This window comes from Ochlerotatus camptorhynchus, unplaced genomic scaffold (genome assembly GCF_037179485.1).
Source record: "Ochlerotatus camptorhynchus isolate MF236.1 unplaced genomic scaffold, CSIRO-AGI_Acam_v1.1 ptg000917l, whole genome shotgun sequence".
In the NCBI taxonomy this organism is placed as follows: Eukaryota; Metazoa; Arthropoda; class Insecta; order Diptera; family Culicidae; genus Ochlerotatus; species Ochlerotatus camptorhynchus.
Window position 1 is genome coordinate 107,071 of NW_027041366.1, and position 11,924 is coordinate 118,994.

The 11,924-nt window shown below is 43.9% G+C and overlaps 1 pseudogene; it reads right to left on the reverse strand.

Moving 5' to 3' along the window:
* Positions 1-3,323: 3,323 nt before the first annotated feature.
* On the reverse strand, positions 3,324-5,893 carry LOC135715448 (exportin-6-A-like; annotated as a pseudogene).
* Positions 5,894-11,924: the final 6,031 nt, after the last annotated feature.

Below are 11,924 nucleotides of genomic sequence, written 5' to 3' on the forward strand. Positions count from 1 at the left end.
GATTTTTTTTTTTGGTTCACCTAGCTGTTTTTTTTTAGTGTACCTGGTGCACCCGGTACTAGAGCAAAAGACAGCAATTTGTACCAGAACAGGTGCCAAAAGTGACACAGACAGCACAACTGCCAGCAAAAGCGCCAGCAAAAAAAAAGCGCGGTACCCGCTGCCTCAAAAATAATACAATTTCATTATCAGATTAAAAAATAAACATTTTTCAAATTCACCGGTTGTATACGCTCCTTATACCCCGTTCACATTACAGCGTATATCACGTGATATACGCTGTCTTGCAATGAGCACTCATACATCTAGTTTTCACTGGAAATCCTATGTATGAGTGCTCATTGCAAGACAGTCTATATTACGTGATATAGACTGTAATGTGAACGGGGTATTAGATTAAATTTTACACTATCATAGCTTAAAATTTATACCAAGTATGAATAGCAGTCAAAAAGCCATCCCAAAGTATTCATGTGGTCCAAGCTGGCGGTCATTAGTGCATATTATGAAAATTGTGTCGATTAGACTGGAAGTGGAAAATGTTCTAACCATTACGAGGAACCCGTTGATTGAGTTTCATGGTGGATAACTAACGAATAAGATGCGTCAATTGATGGCCACTCCGTCGTCTAGCTGCTTCATTTATAAGAGTCCCGAGAATAATGAGCTTTCATTGGGGATGTTTCCCAAAAAGTGGCGCACTCGGGTGCAGTACCACTGTCTGGTAGGTTTGCTTACATTTGTTTGGTTGTGAATGATTAGCTAATGGGAAATTAATTTCAGCTGCTGACGTCGAATTTGGTCCAGCATGGGGAAAACGAGGAGGGAATCTTCGGATTCATGGAGGAGGACATCAGAAATTTCATACGCTCTGTGGGATGCGTCAGGCACCTTGTTGCATTACGTTCCAGTCGTGGTGCGATAAGCACGTAGCGTTGGTGGATAAGCTGAAATACTCCAAGACCGAGGCCTGTGGGGTTTGCAACGATGACATGGGACCATACAGGAAGCTGGAATCGATTCGTGCCCCGTGCTGTCAGAATGGCTGGTTCCATGGGAGCTGCATGGCACAGTTTGCTCAATCGGCGGGGTACTTTCTCAAGTGCCCTTTGTGCAGCAACAAGGACGACTTTTGGCCAGGAGATGCAGCAGCGTGGGATTTATATACCGGAAAAGTAAGTGAGGCGGAGGTGGGTGAATTGGTATTGGAATACTGAATATTTTTTATTTGTTCTAGGGATGCCTCGTGGGAGCTGGAACCAAATGCATTCAACAATCAGTTGAAACGTCCTTCAGAGTGTGAAGCTGAAGCGTGCCGCTGTCGGTATGGGCGTGATTACGACGATTGCAAGTGTTGGGATCTGATCCAATGTGCAACGTGCGGTATGACTTGTTGCCACGATGAGTGCCTGGAAGTTCCCTCGAAGAACTATGTTTGCACTTTTTGTCGTCCGATTGTTGGTGATGAGCCGCCGGGATCAATTTTGAGCGGAAGCAGCAACACGGGTGGAAGCCGGTAACGATAGCATAGAAGGGAGTTCTTAGGGGCCAATCTCGTAGAAGACGTCAGATTAAACCGGATGATTCAGATGGGGACAGTTCAGAGTCAGTTGCAATGACGACCAAACGCAAATCTCAGAACAGACGAACCGTAATAGACTGTGACGACAGCGATTGGTCCCTAAACGAAAGAAACCAACATCGAAGCGACGACTGTCCACGACTTCATCTAGTTTTTTCTATCGTGTGAAGTTGAACAAAAAGCAGCGTCGAAAATCGATGGTAGAATTGCAGTCCATCAAAGAGGTCATCCGTTCCGACACGGACATACTAACGGATGCCTCGGTGGGACAGGAGATCGTACGTACCAAAACGCCTGCCCAGAAATCCTTTACCAAGCAGTTCAAATTAACGCTTCTCGGGTCCAAATCCGAACCAAGAAAACGGTCGACTAGCGAGTCTGATCCGGAGCACGATTACACGTGATTTGATTGCATTGTTTTCACTTTGTTATGCTTTCCTATGAAAATAAACTTTATATTATTTGAATTTATTGCTTTTCAATCAATAAAAATACCAACTTTAAAATGACAGTGATCAAATACATTCTACGGATAATCCACCGCTAAACTACGCATGTATATTCAAAAGATAAACTATACCCCTTATACTGCAAGTTTATACTAGGCACGTTTTGTTGGCAACTAAACAAAGCCTGGGGTCAACCAGACGAATAGCGTTTTTAGTGTGACTTTTATAATAATTAGTTTAAATTTTTTCTGACTGCGTGACAGTCAGATTGAGGTGTGTCATATCCCTTAGCACTTTTCTTTTTGTTTCGCCATTTTGAGATTTGAACTCGTGACTTTGGCGTGAGAGGCATGGATGCTAACAAAAAAAAAAGCGGAATTAGCTAAAATAGTTAATTATCTAATCTAATAGTTCATTAGCTCCAGGACCCTTGAACATCATATATTTGGATTGTCCCCAGGAGGATTGTCCGCAGGAGGATTGTTCGAAGAACGATTGTACCCAGGAAGATTGTTCGAATAAGGATTGTCCGCAGGAAGATTGTTCGGGAGAAGATTGTACGAAGGAGAATTGTCCGCAAGAAGATTTTTCGGAGGAGGATTGTTCGAAGGAGGATCCGCTACCGACGAGTCGAGGAGAAAGATTATCCGGAGGAAGAGGATTGTTCGAAGAAGGATTGTCCGCAGGAGAATTGTCCGCAGGAAGATTGTCGACAGGAAGATTGTTTGGAGGAGGATTGTCCGCAGGAAGATTGTTCAGAAGAAGATTGTCCACAGGAAAATTGTCCGCAGAAGGATTGTTCGAAAGAGGATTGTCCGCACGAAGATTATTTGGAGGAAGAGAATTGTCCGCAGCAGTGATGGAAAAGTTCATCAAAGTTCCCTATGACTCGCGAACTTTTCCCTTGGTGAACTTCGTGAAATATCGCGAACTTTTCCAACACTGGTCCACAGGAAGATTGTCCACTGGACGATTGTCCGCAGGAAGATAGTTCCAGGAAAGATCTTCAGAGGCAATCAATGACGTTCAAGGAAAACGTTGGGGAACGACACTCATCCTGATGCATGTTGCTTCAAAAAAGATATGGCAACACTGTGACGGCATGCGAGCGGAATTGAAAGAATTTTAGGAATAGACAGAAGGATCAACAGGGATATTCAGGATATACTGAAAAATAGACAAAAAATCGAATAAGGATGTCTGGAGAAAAAAGTTCTGACTGATGTTCTGGATATATAAGCAGAATTTTATGGATAAATTTGATGGGGATACAGGATGCATCCGAATGTCTGTTTAATTTCCTTAAATTGCGATTATTATTAGTAGTAAAAAAAGTATGGAATTTTGTGAATTTCAGTTCTGCCCCACGCGTTTCGCTCTCTCCGGGCAACTCAGCCGAAACGCAAGCTGGTTCTCTCACACCATAATGGCCGTTGGTTTGTGGGAGTGAATGAGATAGAGAGTTAGTTGGGAACGGGAAATTTATAAGTATGTTATGTTATCCGATGGCGGCGTTCGAGTTCGCTTCGATTGTGCGGTGTAATGATGTGACGAGCTATTTATGATTACGATGACGGGGATGGCATTCGCGATTAAGCCACGGTGCCATTCACTTGGCAGCATTTGGTGTCCTGAATCAGTTGGTTCATACGATAGGCAAAGGTTGGGTAGTCCTGCGAGAAAAGAAGACGTGAAATTGTATTAGTTGAGATTGTCTTGAAGCTTCAAAATGCACCTTACCGTAGCCAAGCAGACTTCCTCGACCTGTTGCGAAACGGCCGGAAAGCCAATTCCGGTGAACGTCTCGTGTAGCCGCTTCATGTCCACCTTTCCCATGCTGTACAGCACCGCCAGGAACAGGTCGTAGTGCAAAATGCCCTCCGGAGCCACCAGCGCCTTGATGATGGCAGCCTCAAACGACTGCAGTAGATTCTCGCGGAAAAAATCCCTCAGATAGAGCTTCCATCGGTCGTTCAACGCTTGCAGCGTCTGTAGCGTGGCACGTGTTACGTGAGGATCGTTCGAACATACGATCACCTGACCGTATGCGTTCATGATGGCCGCAAACTGCTCCGGATGTTCCAGAACCGACTGCGGCTGCTGGATTAAACCCGTAGAACTCGGAGCAAACTGCTTCAGTACACTCGACTTGTAGAAATACTGCCACCGATGGAGCAGTATTCCATTGAACAGCTGATAAAACGATAAGCTAACATCCGCGTGGCCACTTAGTTCACCTTTTCCGCTGTACACTGGAGTCGCTTTTTACGCGGTTTTTTTTTACACGGTTTTTTTTACGCGTTTTTTTACGCGGATTTCGGAATTTACGCGGTTTTTTTTTACGTGGATTCCGGAATTTACGCGGTTTTTTTTTACGCGGATTTTGGTTTTTTTTTACGCGGATTTCAGAATTTACGCGGTATATCGCTTTTTACGCGGTTTTTTCTTACACGGTCTTTTTTTACTCGGTTTTTTTTACGCGGATTTCGGAATTTACGCGGATTCCGGAATTTACGCGGTTTTTTTTTACACGGTTTTTTTTACGCGGGACGTATCACCCGCGTAAAAAGCGACTCCAGTGTACTCGGAAGAGAACACCATCGGGAGTACGTGCTCGATCGAAAAGTTCAGAATATCCGGCAGAAGGGAAACATTACCCGGCTGTTATACGATCAGAAAGAACATTTTGAGCAGAATATCCAGCGAACGGAAACGCTGCGAAGTGATCTGTTCCGTTTTGGTCTTGCCCAGGAAGAGCAGAATGATATTCTTCAGGAACACTTGCCCCATCTGAACCTGCAGGGTCCGGAGAATTCCCATGCAAAATTCGAAGATTTTCTCGATCAGCGCGCAGTTCTTACTGCTGGCTGCACTGTAGATGGCTAGGGTTTTCTCTATCACAGGCCTGTAGGCGGCCGCTAGCATCTGTTTGACGGAACTGCTCTGCTCCTGGTAGTATTCCAGCAGATCTCGCAACGTGCTAAGTACAATTGTGGCCACCGACACGATCTTCTCCTCCTGACCATAGTCCAACGAAGGATTGCTACTGCTAAAGGTATGGCCCAAGTCTAACCTAATCAAATCACCGACAATAAATGCAATATATTCCTGTAGAAGTGCAGCACGACCTTCGAAGTTTTGCTCCCCAGCACTACAGCCCGCCCACGGTAGTACGAAGCAATTACAGATGGACAGTCTCACCGTCAAAGCCACCGGGCGCTCCAGGTGCCGCAGGTCACTGTGCACCAGTGGTTTTATCAACTGTACGAGATACTTTGGTCGCAAATTGGCACTGACACTGACCAATAGCTGACCCGCTGCAGTGGTCAACGTCTTCAGCTGGTCCCTCTTGATCTTCTGCGGAGGCGACAGGAACCTCGGAATGCATCCGACGAAATGCTTCATTTCTGCATCCCCAAATGGAATGTGCGTCACGACCAGGAGGCTTCGTAACGTAATCAAGGACTGCCCGATCACGTCCACCAGCTCCCCGGCCAAGGGTTGCATGTGTACAAAGAAATACTCCAACGGATTACCCGAAGCGCTAGACACCATCTCGACCAGCTTGACCAGACTGATTCCGTTCTTACAACTAGTTCGTGTGATGCATAGCACAGCGTACTTCTCCAGGATTTCGAACACCGAAGGGAAGGTACATCGAAACACAGTAGGAAAGGTATTTCTGCCGATCGCTTGTGATGTCAGCCTTTGTGCTGGTGATTTCATCCGAGGTCGATCGCATCAGCGTTACGCCTAGGTTGAATTTACTTTTCAGAAGCTCTAATACCTGCAATGATGGAACGTCAGTCTATGGAATCCTCGACTAGCTAAAAAAAAAACATTCCAATCTTACCTGATTCATGTAGTCCGGATATTCATCCGGGAATTGGCGCTTCCCGATCGGGCAATCAACTGTGCGACCTTGTCCCGTTGCATTCCGGGAATGTCATGCAAGAAACATTAATCCTAGCTCTGAAGTTCAGGTTAGGAAAAAAGTTAGGTTAAAACAAAACGTCAGCTATTGTTGGTAAGCAAACCGACAGCAATGTTGACAGCATTCCCCCATGCACTCAAAAATATAACTACCCACAAATCTAAAAAACCTACTACTGCGTGCACTTCCATTCTATTACCGAGAACCATGATTTTTCGATAAATTCCTTCCACGCTATTGGTCCTGACCTTTGGGTCCATGCTCCAGACCGTGTTCACTTCACCAATCGCAGTTCCTCAATTGAATATGATCTGACCATGAAACAAGCAACTCATGGGATTCCCGATCAACTTCGACCTATTATTATTCCGCGTATTTTTACTGAAAAGTACCAACAAGTCAATTGCATGAAAAGATATTTTACAGACGGGTCCCGTCTCAATGGATCCACTGGCTTCGGTGTCTTCAATGAAAACTCTAGCGCCTTCCGCAAACTTCAGGAACCTTGTTCCGTTTTTGTTGCTGAGCTGGCAGCAATCAACTTCGCATTGGGGATGATTTTCAACATGCCCGCAGACCATTACTTCATCTTCACGGATAGTCTCAGTTCGATTGAGGCTATTCGGTCGATGAAACAAGGTAGGCACTCATCTTATTTCCTTTCAAAGGTAAGGGAGCTGATGTGTGTGCTGGTCGAAAGATCATATATGATTACCTTTGTATGGGTCCCCTCACATTGCTCAATCCCAGGCAATGAGAAGGCGGACTCTCTCGCAAAGGTGGGCGCGCAGGAAGGCGAATTGTATGACAGGCAAATTTCACACGATGAATTTTACCATTTAGTGCGTCAGAGTACCTTTTCGAGTTGGCAAACCGATTGGGATACTGGAAATCTTGGACGGTGGTTACATTCAATTATTCCTAATGTTTCTTCGAGAGCGTGGTTTAAACGCTTGGGCTTAAGTCGTGACTTCATTCGCGTGATGAGTAGACTTATGTCCAACCACTACTCGCTAGATGCTCATCTCAATAGAATAAACCTCGTGGACAGCAACATCTGTCGGTGTGGAAACGGTTACGATGACATCGAACACGCAGTTTGGCAATGTACGGATAATGACGCCGCCAGAGAGCGACTTTTGAATACCCTCGAGGCCCAAGGAAGACAACCCTATGTTCCTATCAGAGACGTGTTGGCAACCCGTGATCTCTGCTATATGCAGTCCGTTTATGTTTTTCTTCAAATGTCTAGTATAAGAATTTAATTCCTTTTGTCTTTTGTCTCTCTTTATTAGTTTTTGTTTGTCTTGTCCCCCCGTCTCGATGAGTCTCATCGTCGCCCACTGGTCACCATAGCCGGTCGAACTCCGGACGAAGCTAGAACAGCACTACCGTTCATACTGGCGACAACGCTCTGATGAGACAACAAAACCCTACCCCAAGCTCCTCCCCTGATCCTATCCTTCGAAAATGTACCCTTCTAACCTCGAGTAAGCCGCGAGTAATCGGCCCAACTCCTACTAGACATAGAATTAAGTGAATTTTGTTACACACAGTGAACAATGAATTATCGGCTCCGTAAAGCTAACGCGATTGAGCCTTCCAAATAAACGAACTAGATAAAAAAAAACAGCCAAATAGGAACCACGACTGCAAATGAAAATCAGTTGAATGAATAAATCTAGATGTGAAAAAGCACAAAAACTTACACCGAAGTGGAAATAGATGGTGGTGGAGGTACCTCGAATCGTCGGTCCGATCCCGTCAAGCGTTTCCGATCGTCATCGTAGTGATCCGTTGAGGCTGCTGGGCGCTTTAGGTTCCGTTTCGCCTCTTCAATTCTGCTCGGTTAAGGGTTTTTATTTTTTGAATATACGTTTCAAAAAGAAGACAGAAAGAAACAATGTGGAAACAGAAGAGAGAAGATAAATTAGCCTATCTGGAAGTGAAAGATGAGGTCGGCTTTTCGTGAAGCGAATTCAGTTCGCTGACAAAGTTCTCATTAAATACGCGCGCATCGAAGATTGCAAGAAGAGATAAATTGAAAACCAATGGATTTTTCGCATCAGACACAACCCGAATAGAAATTGTAATGTAGGAAACATCAGCAGACATCTTCAATACATTAAATTTTAACGTGTATTGCTGTACCCTTAATGTATTCAGACTTCAGTGTGACGTCCAAGTACATAAAAATACATTAGCCTCAAACGTTACATCAGAATCAAAAGTCTTGACGATGTAAAGTTTGACATCAGAATACATGCAATGACAACAGGACCTAACGTTACATTAGAATCAAACTTAATCACGATGTAATTTGTTGCACGCATAAAGCATCAGAATACATCCAATGACAACAGAACCAAACGTTACATTAGAATCAAAGTTCATCACGACACGATGTAAATTGTTGTCCCTCGGTCCCTCGCCGCATGCAAAGTTTGTTTTGTCCTGAGTCAGCACTACACGGCGAATGAGAACGACCCAAATTTGAGTTTAGTTCACTCATAAATCGCAAAAAGTGCAGGAACTCAGTTTTGAATTAATTTCCCTCATGTTTTCCAGGTTTTTTCCAGGAAAATTTTTCCGAATATGAGAAAAGCAAAGATTGGATTCTCTGGATTCTCGTCAATTTTACTAATTTTAGGGCAGATTTTTGAGGTTTTCCACAGGAAAACATGCGGCAAATTTACTCATCCTGCACTTTTTTCGATATTGAGTACACTGTACTCAAATTTGCGTTGATCTCATTGGCCGTGACAGTTTGTTTTCGCAGTGGGAAAAAGTTTGGTTTTTCGACGCCTCCTCGCCAATATAGTGACAACGCTGTATCACCATTAATATACCCACCATGGTGCCGACAATGTGTCCGTCGCGAGTTTCAATGTGTTTCAGGTAAGTAAATGTGAACTTATTAATGTAATGTAATGTAATTTTGTTTTTTTTTTTTAGGAAAGTGTACCAGTCCCAAGCCGAATCCCGGTAGGGAAGCCGAAGCTGGATCAGGGCGGGAAGTTTGCAGCCGGATCTCTTTGCAGGTTAGTGAGTGTGTTTACTAAAAGCTACAATAAAGTAGAAGTGAACCCCGATGGAAATTCGATGACGGATCCCATATACGGAGCCCGATGACGGGTTCCGTAAACGAATCCCGATGACGGGTTCCGTAGACGGTTCCCGATGACGGGTTCCATAGACATATCCCGATAAAGGGTCCCGTAGACGGATCCTGATGACGGGTTCCGTAGACGGATCCCGATGACGGGTTCCGTAGACGGATCCCGATGACGGGTTCCGTAGACAGATCCCGATGACGGGTTCCGTACACGGATCCTGATGACGGGATTCCGTAAAGGGATCCCGATGGGGAAACCGAAATACGGATCCTCCCGATGGGGAAACCGAATACGGATCCCGATGGGGAAAGCGAATACGTATCCTGATGGGGAAACCGTATCCGGATCCCAATGGGGAATCCGAATACGTATCCTGATGGGGAAACCGTATCCGGATCCCGATGGGGAAACCGAATACGTATCCTGATGGGGAAACCGAATACGGATCCCGATGGGGAAACCGAATACGTATCCCGATGGGAATTCCGTAGACGGATCTCGATGGGGAAACCGAATACGTATCCCGATGGGGATTCCGTAGACGGATCCCGATGAGAAAACCGAATACGTATCCCGATGGGGAAACCGAATACGTATCCTGATGGGGAAAAAGGAATACGGATCCCGATGGGGATTCCGTAGACGGATCCCGATGGGAAACCGAATACGGATCCCGATGGGGAAACCGAATACGTATCCCGATGGGGATTCCGTAGACGGACCCCGATGGGAAAACCGAATACGTATCCCGATGGGGAAACCGAATACGAATCCTGATGGGGAAACCGAATACGGATCCCGATAGGGATTCCGTAGACGGATCCCGATGGGAAAACCGAATACGTATCCAGATGGGGAAACCGAATACGGATCCCGATGGGGAAACCGAATACGTATCCCGATGGGGATTCCGTAGACGGATCCCCATGGTGAAACCGAATACGGATCCCGATGGGGAAACCGAATACGGATCCCGATGGGGAAACCGAATACGTATCCCGATGGGGATTCCGTAGACGGATCCCGATGGGGAAACCGAATACGGATCCCGATGGGAAAACCGAATACGGGTCCCAATGGGGAAACCAAACACGTATCCCGATGGGGATTCCGTAGACGGATTCCGATGGGGAAACCGAATACGGATCCTGATGGGGAAACCGAATACGGATCCCGATGGGGAAACCGAATACGGGTCCCCATTTAGTTTATTTGTAGTTATAGGCAATAGTGGAAGTTGTTATTTCAACTAATACAAATGTAAATCAGATCTTCGATTTTTGCTTACAAGTGAATTTCAGGGAAGAAAGAAAACTCAATAAGTAATGATAGGATGAGACTGAACAGAAACTTTTTGATTGTGTATAGTGGGAGTTCGGATTGTTATGCAACTATCTGTATCTGGTAGGGGGATATTAGAGCTTCTCACTGGTATCAGCTTGAGTTGGGTTTGATTATATCAGAATATACCCTGCATTATTATTTGTGTCGATAAGCATACATTGCATGGGGGAATTTTGTTTAATTTGGAATAGATACTGGTTGAAAACGTCGAGAACAAAGTTTAAAAACTTCATAAGATTAAATAAAATTTTGAAGTTTTTGGAAAGTATACATACATATGCTTACATAGCTTACATGCTTACATAACTTACATAGGGCTGCAGATAGCAATGGTGGGGGAGACTTGGTGACTAATCCGATGAAACTGTCACTTCTTGAAGCTAATCTTTTTCGTATGTATTTCCTTCATTCTCTTTTCGCACTTTGCATATGACACCATCTATGTACATTGATATCTAAATTGATTCAATGATGTGCGGAGAGCTCATTCCGAATGATCAGTGGACCACCCTCATCCCAGATGACCATGGCAATACAAGAAAATTTGTTTTCATTGAAGGAAGTATCATAACATAATTGCTATTAAATATTTTTGCAGACATGGTGACAGATGGTGAACATGACGATCCAGACAAATGGTAAGTTCCAAATTCGCTGTTGTCGCTGTTGTCAGTCCCTAATAAACAAATACCATAAACGAACTGTATCCCGGATGGGTAAACTATCCCACAAATGGTTTGAATGATTTCCCGAACACGTCGTAAATTAATTAACAATCAATCGCAGAAACTATACGAATTATCGCGTATCTCTGTTGTTCATTACATGCCAAGTTAAAACGTAATCATATATTGTCGTGGAATGTTGTGGTTTTAAGATGCTCGATGACCCTGGAGGGATCGTTTTTGCTTACCGAGCAGAAAATCATGGGTTTGAACCCAAGCCCTCCCACAACAGAATAAACCGCCATCGCTAATCTAAAGCACCGTAATAATAAAAAAATGATATCTATATTTAAATAATTTTTAATTTTAAATATAAATAAATATTCCGTATTAATAAACAACAAAATATTTCGTTGATTTACGCCTCAGTATTTTTTCTGCATGTTCAATAAAATTAGCCGATTATTGTAAACGTTAGAACAGCCTGTAGTACAATTAATTTTCGTTTCGTGTGGAAAACCTGGAATTGGGTTGTATAATTTCGAAAAGCAAACAAATTTTTATACATCATCTGAACGAGCTTCGTGTTCTGAGCACAAATATATTTTTATCGTTCCCATAGACATTCATCTCGATTTGTAAACCAAGATTTAAATTGTCGATAAATTGCATTAGATGACATTAATATCCTTTAAATGACAGTTTACTCTATGGTGAGGGCCGCTAAAATGGTGATGTTTGCAAATGTAATCGCACTGATTTATCATAGTTCATGTCAACCAAAATTTATGAAATTTTGGATTTAGGTTCCATTTTAAAACCATTTTTTTCAAC